The sequence below is a fragment of the Plecotus auritus genome (assembly GCF_963455305.1).
Source record: "Plecotus auritus genome assembly, chromosome: 4".
In the NCBI taxonomy this organism is placed as follows: Eukaryota; Metazoa; Chordata; class Mammalia; order Chiroptera; family Vespertilionidae; genus Plecotus; species Plecotus auritus.
The window spans coordinates 87291551-87306598 of NC_137775.1; the positions used below are offsets into that span (position 1 = coordinate 87291551).

Sequence of the window (15048 nt, forward strand, 5' to 3'; positions counted from 1 at the left end):
CCTATGTATTTTACATTATGCATTTAAAAACGCTATTCTGAGAAGGAGTCAATAGGATCTACCAGATGGCCAAAGGAATCCATGGCACAAAAACTTATTTTTAGTAGTCCTTTCAGCCAGGACCAGTGAAGTACAAACCTTCACAGTCTTCATATGCTAAAAATGTCTTTATTTTGCTCTCATCCATGAATGTTCTTTGAAGTATGGAACCAGATGAGTTCACCCTGGAATAAAGCAGGTCCAATGGACAGTGGGACCCTGGACCAAACCTGGGGCACACAAACGTTTAGGGATCAAGTAGAGGAAGAAAGGACACCAAGAGACTAAGAGGAGGGATGGGCGGGGAAGGAGGAACATCAGAAGAGTGGGTTCCACAGAAGCTAGAAGAATATGAGGTTTTAGGGAGGAGGAAGTGGCTAACTCTGTCCAATGGGGCTTCAGGGTGAAGGAAGATGAAAACAGAAAATGTACCATTGACTGTGGTGACATGGAAGCATGGTGACCAGCAAAAGAGCCGCTTTGTGCAATACTAGGGAAGGAACACTGATTTGATTGACTCTGGAGCCAGAGAAGAGGGCTCAGGAAGTGGAGACAAATGTATTCAGCTCTTTGTTCAAGACTTATGGGAGCAAAAAACTGTTGTAGACAATGGGGAGAGAGAAAGACATAAGTCCAAGAAAGGTATTTAAAGAGACATTCTAGAACATGTTTGTGTCCGGATGGGACTGATCCAGTGCTGAGGAAGTAAGAGGAAACAAGACCCAGAGACAAGTGGAGGAAGAGGCAAGCCATCAGGAGGAGCAGGGACATGTCATCCTCTCAAACCAGAGGGAAGGCAGAAAGGGCAGTGCAGGTGTAAGAGGGTTGGAAGTTCCTTCATAGGAGCAGGAAAATTACCATTTAATTTACTCTGCTTTCTCAATTCGTATGAGGCAAAGCTGCTGCTAAGACTGAGGAGAGGAGAAAGTATGAAATGGTCATTTTGAAGACTGAGAAAACTAAAATAATGGGGTTGTTAGCTATATGATTGTAGCAATTCCATCAACAATTAGTAGGATGGTTTTATTTTTTTATTTTCATTTTTTTAGTTCTTTTTTTGTTGTTGCTGTTAGCAGGATGATTTTAATGAATGAGCTGAATGCCCTCAAACAGAGTTAAGAAATGCTCTCTGCAATACCACCCCCTCTCTATTATTCTTCACCTTTCACTTTACTGCCCTCCTGTTGTCTCTACTCTTGCCTATATAAAAGCATCTCTTTGATGTCTTAAACTAATTCATGTTTATGTACAACTCATTGGAAATGGAAAATATGTCAACCTTCCAAACGTATTTGAGTCAGAGTAGAGTTTGTTCCTTAACTTACAGTAATTTGTTTCTAAAAGTGTAATTTTAGGAATTAGAGGTGGACATGCTTTTTTGTTGTTGCTGTTGCTTCTCAAATCTTGTCACAGCCAATATTACTGATGTCACCTGGTACCATATTTTTTAGACTACCATGGTGCCATTCACCACAATTTTAGTTCAACTGCATTCTAATATGTTAAAAAGAATTGTTTAACATTCTTCCATTTAGGTGCTGGAAAAAAATTGCGTATTATTTCCGGCACTAATTAAGTTTTGAACCAAGCATCATTAAAAATAAAGCACAAGTTTAACACAAGTTTAATATTGTCTCTTTCTCTACTGAGAAATCATTACTCCATCTTAGACATTAGGTGTAGAGATAAACTCCCTATCTGTACCTGTGGAATTACCCCATTTTAGAGGTGAGAGGAAAAGTATGTTACCAGTATCCTGGGAGCACAGAGTGGGCAGGGAGGCAGGCACCAGAGCATAATGTTAGGAGGACTTCCTGCCAGATTAGCCAGAAGGCTGCCTGGCAGCCCAAACAAAGACAGAAGATCTAAATTCTAATTCTAGCTCTGACACTAATGGTGTTGTGACCTTGGTTAAGCCTCTCAACTCCCCTCTAACACAAAGTAGCTGGAATGAATGAGTAGAGGCCTTCTTTAACTCTTTGATTCTGATATCTTCTGGCCTGGATGACACTTCAGATCATATTTGCCCAGTGGTTTTGGTATCATAGTTGCTCACTAATTGACTTGATACATTCTGATGAAATTACCTCTATAATAAGAAGCAGAAATGGCAGCAAGGAGGGCGGGGAGGCCTTTCTTTTGAAGTCAAAGGAAATGCTGGGGAGCTGAAAACAGTAGAGAACAATGGACTCTAACTGAGAGGTGGCTCTAAACTAGGGTCTGCCAGATGCCTGCAGATCACACTCACTGTCAGAGGTATACAACATCTGCCAGTGCAGAGCACCTGCACCAGGATGAACAATTAGGGAGAGAGGTTAGAATAGGAGTGACCATCCAGAGTTCATGGACAGAAGAACACCTGTCCTTTAGAGGAAATGCAGCTTCATTCTAAATAGATTCCTTCCCAGACCAAGACAAGAAGGAATGCCCATGTCTTCAAATATCTTGCTTTTCACCATAATACTGATGGAAGGGAGTGAGGAAGGAGAAATCATTGACACATTTTGTCAATTAATAACTCTGATATCAAGTGCATCCCAGCTGCAGCCTGAGGATGACATATATCATTCTGTGGGCATCAGTAGGCACATCTGCTGCATGGATGGCATGTCACCTGTAAGAACTAAAGGTGAAACCTGGAGGCTGGGAATGGCTCTGTGCTTCACTCTTCGGGCAAAGGCAGGGAAGGTAGTGCTGGGAGTGGCATCCAAACAAGCAAAATTCCACTTAGAAGGCGCTTTGGGTTTCCGCCAGAAGCTGGGACCATCACTGGAAGCATAGGAAGGTGAGTAGATTGGGGCTGTCAACTGTATCCAATGGGTTCAAAAGATGGAAGCTTTAGTATCTTTCATAGCAAAATAACCCCATTATCTTACGTACACAAAGAAGGTGTAATAGCTCTGTCTATGGGTGGAATGAGTCCAGTAACAGCAAGTACAAATAAAACTTGAGAGGCTGCAGCTGAGCACAAGTACAACCAACTCCAATTAACAGAGACTCTGCCAAGGTATACACACAAAAGATAAGAACAAGACCATTTGTATACTATAAAACTGCCCAATTATTTTTTGGTTCCTTCCTTGCATAAGAACAAGTCAGTGCCAGAGGGCAATTTTGCTGGCCGCGAAATAGAAATACCAAACAAGAGCTGACCCTGGGCCACACTGAGTCAAAAGGGCTACCAACATCTTATTGTGAATTAAAAAACAAACCAAGACTTAACCTGTCAATACATGGAGGTCAGGGTGCTTCGAAAGGTGAAGCGTTGTGTACTTTTGCATATACTTCTGCTGTGTATGTGCTAATGCTGTGGCATTAGTAACTGTGCTTGTGTGTTACACTTACAAATACCCTTCTTTAGTGAATGAAACAGTCATCTCTGCCCTCAGAGAGCTTACGTTCTAGTTGGGGATGGAAGGTGGAGACAGCCAATAAACAAAATAAATAAGTACATTATCATATATTAGAGGTGGTATATAATATGGAAAAAATAATCAGGGAAATAGGAGTAGGAGGGCTGAAATGTGAAATATGGCAGTCAGCTAAGTCTTTACTAAGAAAATAACGATTGGGCAAAGATGGGAAGGGAATAGGGAGAGAGACACGAGGGTATCTGGACAAAGATAATTCCAGAGAAAAGAGCAAAGTAGGAAGACTCTGAGCTGGAATTGTATCTGGCTCACAAGGAGGTTGGCATGCTGGAGCAATGTGAGTGAGGGGAAGAGAAGTAAAAGAGGAAATAAATGGTGGGAGGAGCAGGGATGCTAATGTGGTGGTGCAGGACTTACAGGCCATTGAAAGGACTTTCACCTTGATTGTGTGAGATGGGAGTGCCTGAGGGTTGGGCATAGGTGATGGACATTATATAGCTTATGTTTTATGAGGACCATCTAACTGCAGTCTTGCACTGAGACCAAGTAGAGCAATAATACCCAATCAAGAGACAGTGATGGCTTGAATGAGAATGATAGCAGTGGAAGAGGTAAGAGCTGCCTAAATATGCATATATTTGAAGGTAGAGTTGACAGGACTTGATGGCAAATTAACATAACGTGTGCAAGGGAAGACTCAAGGATGACTCTTAGGGTTTTGGTCTGAGTTAACTAGAAGGATGAAGATACCCTTTACTAAGATGGGAGAGACTATTGGGATAGTTAGTTTGGGAGGGAAAACTCAGAAGTTTAGTTTTGGACATGTTCACTGTGAGATCCTATCCAGCATCTAAGTGGGGATATAAAGTAGGCAGTTGGATATATGGGTCAGGAATTCAGGTGAAATGTCCCTGATAAAGATACACATTTGGAGGCCATCAGCCCAAGGATTTAAACCATCAATTTTCAACCGGTGTGCTGCAAGAACTTTTAAAACATGCAATACCTGACCTCTTTTCCCTTAGATTATCAAATAAGAAATAAGACAATAGCCAACACAACAATAGCCATCTGGTGTGAATGAATCAAAATTATACCTATATTTTTTATCAGATTGACAAAAAATGTAATATTTTTTGGTGTGTTGAAGAATTTCAATAATTAGTTTATGTGTGCCATGAGATGAAAAAGGTTGAAATTCGCTGATTTAAATCCTGAAACTGGTGGAGATCACCTGGGAATAAGCATCAACAGAGAAGAGTTCCAATGACTGAGCCACAGTGCATTGTAATGCTGAGAGGGAATCAGCAATGGAGTGAGACGGATCAGTTTTATGTTGTCTGCTTTTGTTGATGAGCTGAAATATGCCGGCACTATGCTAGGAGCTGGGCAAACAATAAAGGAGACTAGCCCCTGCCATCAAGGAGCTCACAGTCAATGCAGGAAAAGAGTCATCTGAATGCAGTGTGGTGACTGCAAAAGACGCACCTGGTAGTGTGGGACCAGAGAGATGGAACTCTTGGCCCAGGATGGGAGGGCTACGAGGGTCTTTGGAAGACATAACACCTGTAGCTTAAAGAGTCACCAAAAGCGAGCTGAGTGACGAAGGAGAAAGGGCAGAAGGGCAAAACAGCCTGGAACATGCTGAGAAATACACACTTACTTGGTGCCGACATCTCTACCTCTGAAAATAGCTCTGTCTCTAATGAGGTTAGGCCCTCAAGTGCTAAGAGACACTTCATACGAACACAAACATAGATAACACAGCCGGAAAGTTAGTTACTCTGGCTACACCGCTGCGTCAGATTGAAGTCTGGGGTCAACTTGCCACCAACTTCAATATCTTAAAACACAGGAGAAGGGCAGGGCTCCTGTCACGGACCACACACATCTGTAGCTGCAATGGGGCAAAGTCTCCCCATCAGCAGTTAATTCTGGGTTGCAGCTGAGACCATATGGTGGTTCCATTCTTTATTTGTCTTTGTTTTCATTGTAAAGTGAATGTGACAAGCACAGAGTGTTCCTAGCAACAAACGGACTGTGGGTGAGAGAGGAATTGCTCCTTGGGGAAGCGCCGGGACAGCCACTTGGACAACGCCCCTTTCCATGTCAGAGAGCCAACTGCCACTGACAACCCAAAGCAAGCCGGGGGGAGGGGTGCGGCGGGGGGGGAGGGGGGCGAGAAAGAGCAGTTGGAAAAGAAGCCCTTACCCGGAGCTCGCTCTGACAGCAGGTGTTTGCTAAGGCAATAAGTGTCCAAGTCAATTGCCCCCACATTGTGCACCTTTTTGTAAATATCAAGGACTGCAGCCTCCCTTTCTCCAGCTCTGGGCGAACTCTGCCCCCAGACATTTACTTCCCAAACCTGTCAGCCTGCTGAGTTCTCTTTGTGTCCTTTCCCATCGTGTTCATGCCCACTGTCCTCCTATGTTTTCTTCATTCTTCCCCAATACAGCTGCCATCAGATATCTGCATTTATACCAACCCACTCAGCTTACTCTCAAAGGAGCCAAATCTCACGACAGAGACAATAGGATATATTTCAGAAGCATCTGGAAGGGGCTGATCAATCCATGCTGCACCTGAGGCAAAGCTAGCATAAAGCAAAGGCAAAGACAATACCCAAACCATATGCTAGTATTATTACAACAGAAATTTCTTCTCTGAAAAAATAATAGTAGCTAACACACGTGCTCACTATGTGCCACGCACTGTTCTAAGCATTTTTATGTATATTTAATCTTGACAACAACCCTGAAGTAGGTAATATTATTTTACAGATAAGGAAACTGAGGCCCAGAAAGATTCAGTAATCTGAGTTTCTGCTGAGCTACTATTTGGCAGAGCTGGAGTTTTGGGCTACTCTTAAGCTCTGGCTATTCTGGGTTTTTAAGACCCAGATGCTTTTCCAGGACTTACATTTAATATTAAAGATTTTTAGGGTAAGAAAGAATCTGGAATATTTTAGTCCATTTCTATAGAACAAGTCAATGCCACACATATTTAGCGTAAGAAGTTGATTTGGAATATTTTAGAATATGATTTAAGTCATTTGGCTCTGTATACGTCTTGATTTTCCCCATTTTATTTAGGCCAAGGGTAGTATTTTATATGGAATCAAAAGATTTATTTGTTATAGTGATTCACCACTTTATTATAATGGCTTTTAGCTACAAATAACAGAAAACCCAATTGGAGCCGGAATAATAACAAGAACCTTTATTGTGCCACTAACAGTAAATGCAGAGGTGAATGTGATTCCACGATCAGCCACATATCCAGATTACCACAACGCCCCCAAGGAGAATGAAGTCACCTTGCTTAGACCAACCTCCGTTCACTCCCTGAGCTCACCTACTAGTTATGCGTGAGTTCCCCAGCTGTGGGTGGACAGCCACCATAGTCTCCTTCCCAGTGCTGCAGGGAGTAGGCTGGAGAATACAATTGAGAATCAGTGCCAAGAAATAAAGGAATGATATTTTGAAGGTTCATCCTCCTTTTCTCGAAATACTTAACTTTTGTCTCAAGCCTGAGTTCCTTTGGTGGTGGCTGACAGCCAGAAGGGAAGACAGGCAAGGTGAGGGGGTGACAGAAGGTGTACAGCAGGGAAGACGTATGAGCTTAGAGGACTGGATCCCAAGTCTCCAGATAGTAATGGACAGTTCTTGAGCTCCTCCTCTATCTCAGGCTCTCACTGGTGCTCAGCAGTATTATTACCCACTTGCGTACATAGTAAAACTGAGTCTCGGTGAGGAGAAGTTGGTGGGACTATGGCTTGACTCTCTACAGTCTGATTCCGGTGTCCTTGCTTTGACACTACACTGGTTTCTCTACCTACAGTCTGGGGATTACCTGCATCAGGCTCACCTGGAGCACTTCCTTGCAATGCAGATTCCCGGCTCCAGGCCAGGCCTCATTCAGCAAGCTATCTGTGCACAAGGCTCACCGGCAGGCTATTGAGCAGCATTCCCCATGCTAAAGTTGAAAATGGGTGGGTGGTAATCTATTACCATGATCGGACCTTGGACAAGTCCTTGTTTCCCCTTGGGCCTCATTTGCCTCACTTCTAAAATCAGGATGGGTAGGTCACTTCCAGCTCAAAAACTGATTAGAATTCATCTTTAAACCCAACAACCTGAATACACCAGTCAACTGGCCCTTTCCATGGATCTTCTTATCTTTCTATAGTAATGTTATCAAAATGATATTTGAAGTGTCACAGAGTTTAAAATTTGTGACACTTCAAAATGATATTTGAAGTGTCACAAATTTTCGTAGAGCTTCCCTGGAAATCTGGAAGAACTAGCTGTCCCTTCTTGCAGCATATTGGAAGTCCCTGACCCTGAAGCCCTGGGAGGGGACTGAACTCTGAACTTCTTTAGGTCTAACTTTTAGGCACTGCTGGGAAAGGAAATCATCGATAATTTTAATTTTCTTTCCCCTCTGAAATCACAGTGAACATCTTTCCAAGGTTTAAACCAGGGCATCCTACACCCGTCATTAGCTCCAACCCATTTGGGTTTGCTTTGGTTTCAGTTTTCTGATTTTTTTCTTTGGAGAAAGGAAAACAAGAGCTAGGGGCATTGGCCAAACAAGTCTGGCCACTCAGTGGTGAGGTTTCCAGATAAGAAGGATCTGAAGGACTTCCCATGGGCGTGAGGGAAATCGCGCACGCCATCCGGGGAAGGGGACCAGGAAATCACTTCTTGTTTTTGAAACAGCAGCAGGCTCTGTGGAATGGCTCTGTGAGGCTCGGAGCACAGGGCAGGGAGGCACCGGCAGGAGGGACGCCGAGCTTGGAAGCAGCTGCCTGAGCCTCGCAATGAGTCCTGTTCGGCTCTTTCTTCAGCCGTGAGGCCTTCGAGGAGGCCGAAGGGCAAATGGCCTCCTAGTGGAAACCGGGAAGCATTGAGGCATCTGGTGCTGCAGGAGCAGGTCTAGGGACTTCAGTGCTGGACAGGTAACAGGCATTTCTCCTCCTGTGGTCTGTCTCCCTTTGCAGCAAGACCTCAGCGACACTCCTCTTAAGGCATCTTCCAGTTATGAATCTCTTTGCCTGATTTTCTCTTTTGTAGGATATGTGCAGCTGTGGCATGTATGTTGGATATGTACAGCTGTGGCATGTATGTTGGATAATTTTAATTTTCATGCATAGCTGTAGCATGTATGTTGGGACGTAAAGCATGTGTGGTCAAGAGCATTGTGCAGCCTGTCGATTAAGTTGAGACTGTGCTTAGGGAGACTGAGTACCAGACAATTAGCTGGGATCTTTTTAGTATTTTCTCTATAATGGAATTCTCTTCCCTGTCACCTTTTTTTTGGTTAATCAATTTTCCTGTCTCTGCACCAGAAAATACCATAAAGACCAGGGCATTAATGAATCAGTACTGAGCGTTTCCATGGCCGGGCAGCCATGTTGTGGTTGTGCTGACCAAGGCGACAACTGCAGCCGTGTGTAGCCAGAGCACAGGACATTCTGTCAGCTCAGTTCGGACAAGGGTGATCTCTGAAATGTTAAGAGTAAGCGCTACCTCCCACTGACTGTGGGGACGGGAGTTTGCAGGCAGCCCTGGGAAGGAAGTCAGGCAGAGTGCTGGGATTAAGAGCTGGCAGACTTGCCTGGAGCATTCAAGAATGGAGGAAAAGTTCTCTGATGTGTGGTTGCTTGAATCTTGTTTTCTTATACACTATAGAAAGCCAGGCCACGCCACTACTGCAGCCCAGTTTTTCCTGACATGAAAGTTTTGGTCATTTGTTTTGAATTATACACCTAATACATAAATATTTGTACTGTAACAGAATGTCTCCAACCCCCCAATATGCATTGTTTCTTCCCTTCCCCCAAATTAGATCATCAATAGTTTGCTGTGTACCTTACTAGTTAAATGACTTGTTTTCTCCCTTCCTAACTCTTAGGACAAGCCAGGGCACACAGAAGTACAGTAAATTTTCATTGTCAAATTCATGTATTGATCCTTAAAAACATCTTCCCACTGGGAACATAAAATAATACATGGGGAGTGTGAACAACTCTTTTAACACCTTAAAAAGTTTGGAAGAGTTTTACTCATTTTTACCATTATTATTTTTGTGTTGGCTTTGGCTTTAGCAATTAATGATATTAAAAACAACTTCCCATGGATTAAACTCTAGATTTGCAAACTTGAGGTTTAGGTTTTTCTCTTGAAGACTCTCAAAGGTGGCCTTGTTCTGGCAATGAAAGGGGAAAAAGAAGAAAAGAAAGGAAAATTAACTGGAGAACAGATAGACCCCTAGATTACATGGGTGGCTCGGGGAATATAGGTGAGTGTGGGAGAGATCAATTTTTCATTTCATGGATAATACCTGTGTTTAACAGGGGTTTACATTTATCTCTTTCAGCCTTCCGTAAGAAAAAAAAAAAAAAGGTGGCCATTGATCCCTCTTTTGCCCCTTACATTGTTATGAGACAAGTGAATAAGGAAAACAGTCACTGTTAACAAGCCCATGTGACTCATGGAAAGAAAGTACAAATAAGCAATGTCAAATCCAAGGCTAATTGCAAAATACTTTCAGTTGCTATTTGGTATTTTCTTGTCCTTATCAATGTTTCTCCACTCCAAACTCGAGGGTCATTGGCCCTGCTGATTTTGGACAATTGGTGCTGCCTTCTTGACCATCCTGCCTTGGTGCTTCTCCCCATCCCTGGCTAATAGGATTAATCACTTCTCCTTACTGGATAGATCCAGCCCAGACTGAGACTTCCCCTTCCCTCACCACGTCACAGGTGAAGCAGGTATCTTGTTCCCATTTTATGGTATAAAAAAAGAGATGTTCAGAGGTTGTTTGCCCAGGAACATACAAGAAATCTTTCTGGGGCACTGAGATAAGAAGAAACCCAGCTGTCTGGCTTTGGTCAGTGATATGAGGATAAAAGTCAGGTGGGACAGAGAATTAAAGTGATAGAATTCTGGCAGCTTTGTAGCAACATGGACTCCAGTTTTGGTGGGAATCTGTAACTAGATCAAGTTATCGCCTAGTCCAGGTTTGGGCCAATTTTAACACCTGCTATGTAGTCGTATCTCTGCAGAAACCTAACCCCCACCCCACTCCACCCACCAAAAAGAACAATGCCCAGGCACCTCCCAGGAGCAACTGAATCAGAATCTCTGGGGAAAGGGCATGGGCATGGGAATGGAATTATTATGTACTAGTGGTCCGGTGCACGAAATTCGTGCACGGAGGGTTGGGGGTGTCCCTCAGCCCGGTCTGCACCCTCTCCAATCTGGGACCCTTTGAAGGATATCCTACTGCCAGTTTACAGGGATCGGGCCTAAACCAGCAGTTGGACATCCTTCTTGCAATCCGGGACTGCTGGCTCCTAACAGCTTACCTGCCTGCCTGCCTGCCTGCCTGCCTGATTGCCCCTAATTACTCTGCCTGCTGGCCTGCTCGCCCCCAACTGCCCCCCTGCTGGCCTGCTCACTCCAAACTGCCCCCCCCCCCGCTGTCCTGATCATCTCCAACTGACCCCCACTGATGGCCTGCTCGCCCCCAACTGGCCCCCCTGCTGGTCTGCTTACCCCCAACGGCCCCGACCCCCATCAGCCTGATCACCCATAACTGCCGTCCCATCCTGGCCTGATCACCCACAACTGCCCTCCTCTCTTGGTCTCTAACCGTCTCTACCTTGGCCCTGCCACCATGGTTTTGACCAGAAGAACGTCTGGAAGGTCTCCGGGAAGGTCTCCCAGTCTAATTAGCATATTACCCTTTTATTAGTATAGATTTTACTCTCTGAAGTGATTCATTTACGCAGCTAGGGTTGAGAACCCCTGAGTCCTAACTGTAGGAGAGAAAATGGCTAACCCGGGCAGCAAAAGCAATCCCTGTTCCTGTGCCTGAAAGTTGAGCCAGAAGTGCCCGCTGCTGTGAGCATCATGTAGAGGGTTCTGGCTGCTGCTGCTGCTTCTGAGAGGAGCAGGCACACCTCACAGCTGCCTGTGAGAGCGAGGAGTTCCCCAGCTCCCGGCCAGCGCCCCGCCTTTTGCGTTTAGATTGATACAGCCCCCTGACTTCACTGCAGATACTGTGGCTCCTGTAACTTGCAGATTTTACAAAATCAGATGAAATGTTCTAGGTAAACAGGATGTGCTCTTCCAGTGCCAAGTGACCATGGGAGTTTATAGATTTTACTCAGTGTCGCTTTACACGTTTTGTCCTGATTCCAAGAAAAAAGGGAAAAGAAATACTAATTATGCTTTGCTGATCTGCCACTTTCTCTGTTGACCTAAATATGGATAGACAATAAATCAGGGCTGCTTTTGAATCACAATATGTGCCCCTAGGACCTCTCCACCCCGACATTTCTTGATACAGTTCAAGTTCATTGGTGTAATTGTTGCCTCCTCTATAGAGGCACTGGGAAGCCCTTCTCAGCTTCTCTGAGTTCCCCCGTGCCTGTGAGTTTGGGCACAGAATAGGTGCTGCAAGAAAGGCTTGTTGGGTGAAAAGTATGTGTTGGCTGTGGGTACACTGTGAATTCACGAGTTAGTTACCAGCTCAGCATTTCAGCCCATATTGTATGACTCTGGTTGTGATGGTTAAAATAATTAGAATATTGCCTATTTCTTAAAGGTAATACAACAGTAAAATTTTTTAAATCACAGCATAGTGCAGGAATCTCCACAGGAGAGACTTGCTATAGAATTAAAAAGGCAAATGATCCTTTCCTTTAAGCTTATACTCTTAATGGGAGGCAAGGCTCAGGCATTGAATAATTTAATAACAGGCAATAATTACTGAGTGTGCTCAGTGCTCAGTACTCTATAAAGATGAACTCATTTAGTTATTCCAATCATCCTATACCTCAGCTGCTATTCTAATCCCTGTTATTTTTAGATGAGGGGACACAATTCTAAGTAAGGTGCCTGAGATACACACAGCTAGCAAGTAGAAGAGTCAGGGTTCCAGCTCAGACAGTCTGACTTGAGTCCATGCACTCATTACCATGCTGTGCTGGAAATCCACAACAGTTCTGTAGAAAGACCTGCATGGCAGGGGCAGAGGAGTATCTGAGGAGAGAATCGCAGTATATTCCGGAGAAAGATGTATCGCTGGGAAAGAAAAGAGGCAGCATGCTCTAAAGGTGAGGAGTTCAGACTTTGGCAGCAGACTCAGCTACTTACTGTGTGACCTGCGTATGTTCTTTCATTTACCCAAACCTCAGTTTCTTCACCTGTAAAGTGGGGATAATGTAGCTCTAACAATAAAGGGTTGGAAGAATTAAATGAGCTCAGTGCATGCACAGTGCTGAGCCTAATGCCTGACACAGAGCAAGGGCTTGATAAATGATAGTAATTATTGTTACTAAGTAAGGTAAGGCTCAAAAAGGAGGACTAGAGCAGTACAGTTGCCAAGAGTGGTATAGAAGAAGCTGAGAGACAGCAATCCATTCAACCAATAGTTATTATTAATACTTATGGCATATTTTGCAAAGGAAGGTACAATATAAGCTTGTGAGCAGGTCAGCCTGCTCTGTATCCAAGTGCTATGGAGGAAAATGTGGCACATCTGGGTTTACATGAGGTTGTGGTGATCATGCTTGCCAGGTGAATTGGCTCAAATATTCTCTGGGCATTTGAGATTTAATGTAGTATAGTAGCAATCTATGAAAAATAGTGCTGTACACAAATTAATCAGCCTGTGCTATGATCAGTTATAGGGCAGAGAAGAAAGGAGGGAGGGGCCCATTGAGGAGATTCCTGCAGTCATCCAGGTGTGAGATGACAATGTCCAAACCAGTGTTGTGGCCGAGGAAAAGCAAACATCAGCAGTGGAGTCATGAACAGGACTTAGTGACTGGTTGACTTAGTGCCCCCACTCATGTCCTCGATTCTTGTATCTAAGGATACCTTTGGGGGTTGTGAGCCAGGAAACTAGGAAGGAAGTCAGCCGTTGGTAAATCTGACCAGGGGTGGGTTAGCAGACAGCACTGGGAGAGAAGGAGGCGTGGTCAGTGTTAGATGAGTTGAATTTAGATTTAGTTGGAAATAGCACAGTTGGAGAGAAGTTCCTACTACTTAGCAAAGAGATCAGGGTGGAAATACAGTTTTGGGAATTGTCACATAAATTGTTAATTAAAACAGTGGTAGTGGACAAGGTTCCTAAGAGAAAGGGTGTTAGGAGACATAAGCCACGGATCCAGGAGAGGTTTTGGCAGGTTCACAGTGAAGCACTGGTAGAATGAGGAGGATAGAATCACAGAAGGAGGAGGGAAAGGAGCAAAAAGTGGAGCTATGAGACTCAGGAGAGGAAAAGGGGTCACCGGGAAGGAGGAGGCGCTACATGGTGTCAGAAACCAATAAGTAACCAAGGAGTAGGAGGACTAGTGAAGAATGCTATTGGGTTTGTCTTTATAAAATACTCTCATAATGAAGTGAAAATTAAAGTGAGAATGTCCAGATGAAGGGAATCATGGAATGGCCATGACTTCTCAGGGTACTTCTTTCATTTTGAGTAGTGCACACACATCATTCTTAAAGTCAAACAAAATCCCTAAGAGCGAAATGAAAATTTCAGAGACCTGAAGTCAGTGGTCAAGGATACCAACTCCTGGTCTTGGGGCATGGAGCGGACGAGGGCTGTGAAAGGAAGAAACAGAGAGCTAAGATGGCCCTACTAATTATTAAACAGTTGGGATATTTTAAACCATGCAGTAACTCCTGCCCTGAGCCTGGAGGATTGCCCTCCACACTTCCGTCTCAGCCACCTTGGACCCTCCCACAGACCTCTCCACTATCTAGCCATGAGGGCCCCAGGCCTCTGCTCCTGCACAGAGACAGCTCTGATTGGTCCATTATGATTATTGTGAAAATACTCCAGTGTTATTTTGAATCTCATCTAACAAAGAACCACTGAACTGTAAGGCTTAGCCTCACACCCAAGCCCTCTGATGCTCTCTGCAGCACTGCAGCCAGCCACAGGCTCCCCACCGCGGCAACTGGAACGCACCCCAGCATTGTTTGACCAGGGCTGAGGGAGACCCCTCTGTGGTAAATGAAAGTAGCAAGACACATGAGATAAGATCAGAGTAAGGAACTCAGTGTTTTCATAAAGATGGCAATCTATGCTTAAAGGTTAAAATCTTCCAGAGATTTACAACAAGGACAGAAGGATAAAAGGTTATCAAGGCTGCACACATGTGTGGTGTGTTTTGGAAAACTTGACCCCATTGTGTACAAACAAATGTCCCTCTGTAATCTGATAGCACTGAGCCACCCAACACAATGCTGCTGCAGGATCTTATTTCAAGGCAAAGGAAAATGAAATAGAAAAAACATTTCAAGGCAGGTCTTTAATTGGTATTGTGTTTCGGGTTTGTGTTAAAAAAATGTTTAGCTTATAGTTCTGCATGTGTGAGGGATGAATCATCTAATTAGATAAGGTCAGCAAAGATAAGTCTATTACCTCTGGTTGAAAATACAGAGCTATGAAGGCAGGCTCTTAAAGTTATACTTGAGGATTTTTCATCAGTATGTCTACAATTCAGAAGGGTGGCTATTGATGACACTCTGTCCTTATTGCAACCCTATGCCTCATGGATATGAGCAAATAATAATAACCCTAAAATTTGCAATGAAAATCCTCTTGAAATTTG

General features: G+C 44.0%; 1 protein-coding gene across 6 annotated transcripts in view; it reads left to right on the forward strand.

Annotated features, from left to right (window-relative positions):
- The window catches only part of ADGRF5 (adhesion G protein-coupled receptor F5), a 104482-nt gene that overhangs the window by 20749 nt on the left and 68685 nt on the right, over positions 1 to 15048 (forward strand). For 3 of the 6 annotated variants that reach the window (XM_080663996.1, XM_080663994.1, XM_080663999.1), the window contains exon 1: positions 8033 to 8370. The exons of 2 other annotated variants lie outside the window; for them this stretch is intronic. The gene's annotated coding sequence lies outside the window, so the exon portion shown is untranslated. Of the gene's footprint in view, positions 1 to 7965; positions 8371 to 15048 lie in introns of those variants that run through there. One more of the 6 variants, XM_080663997.1, reaches the window with a different exon arrangement.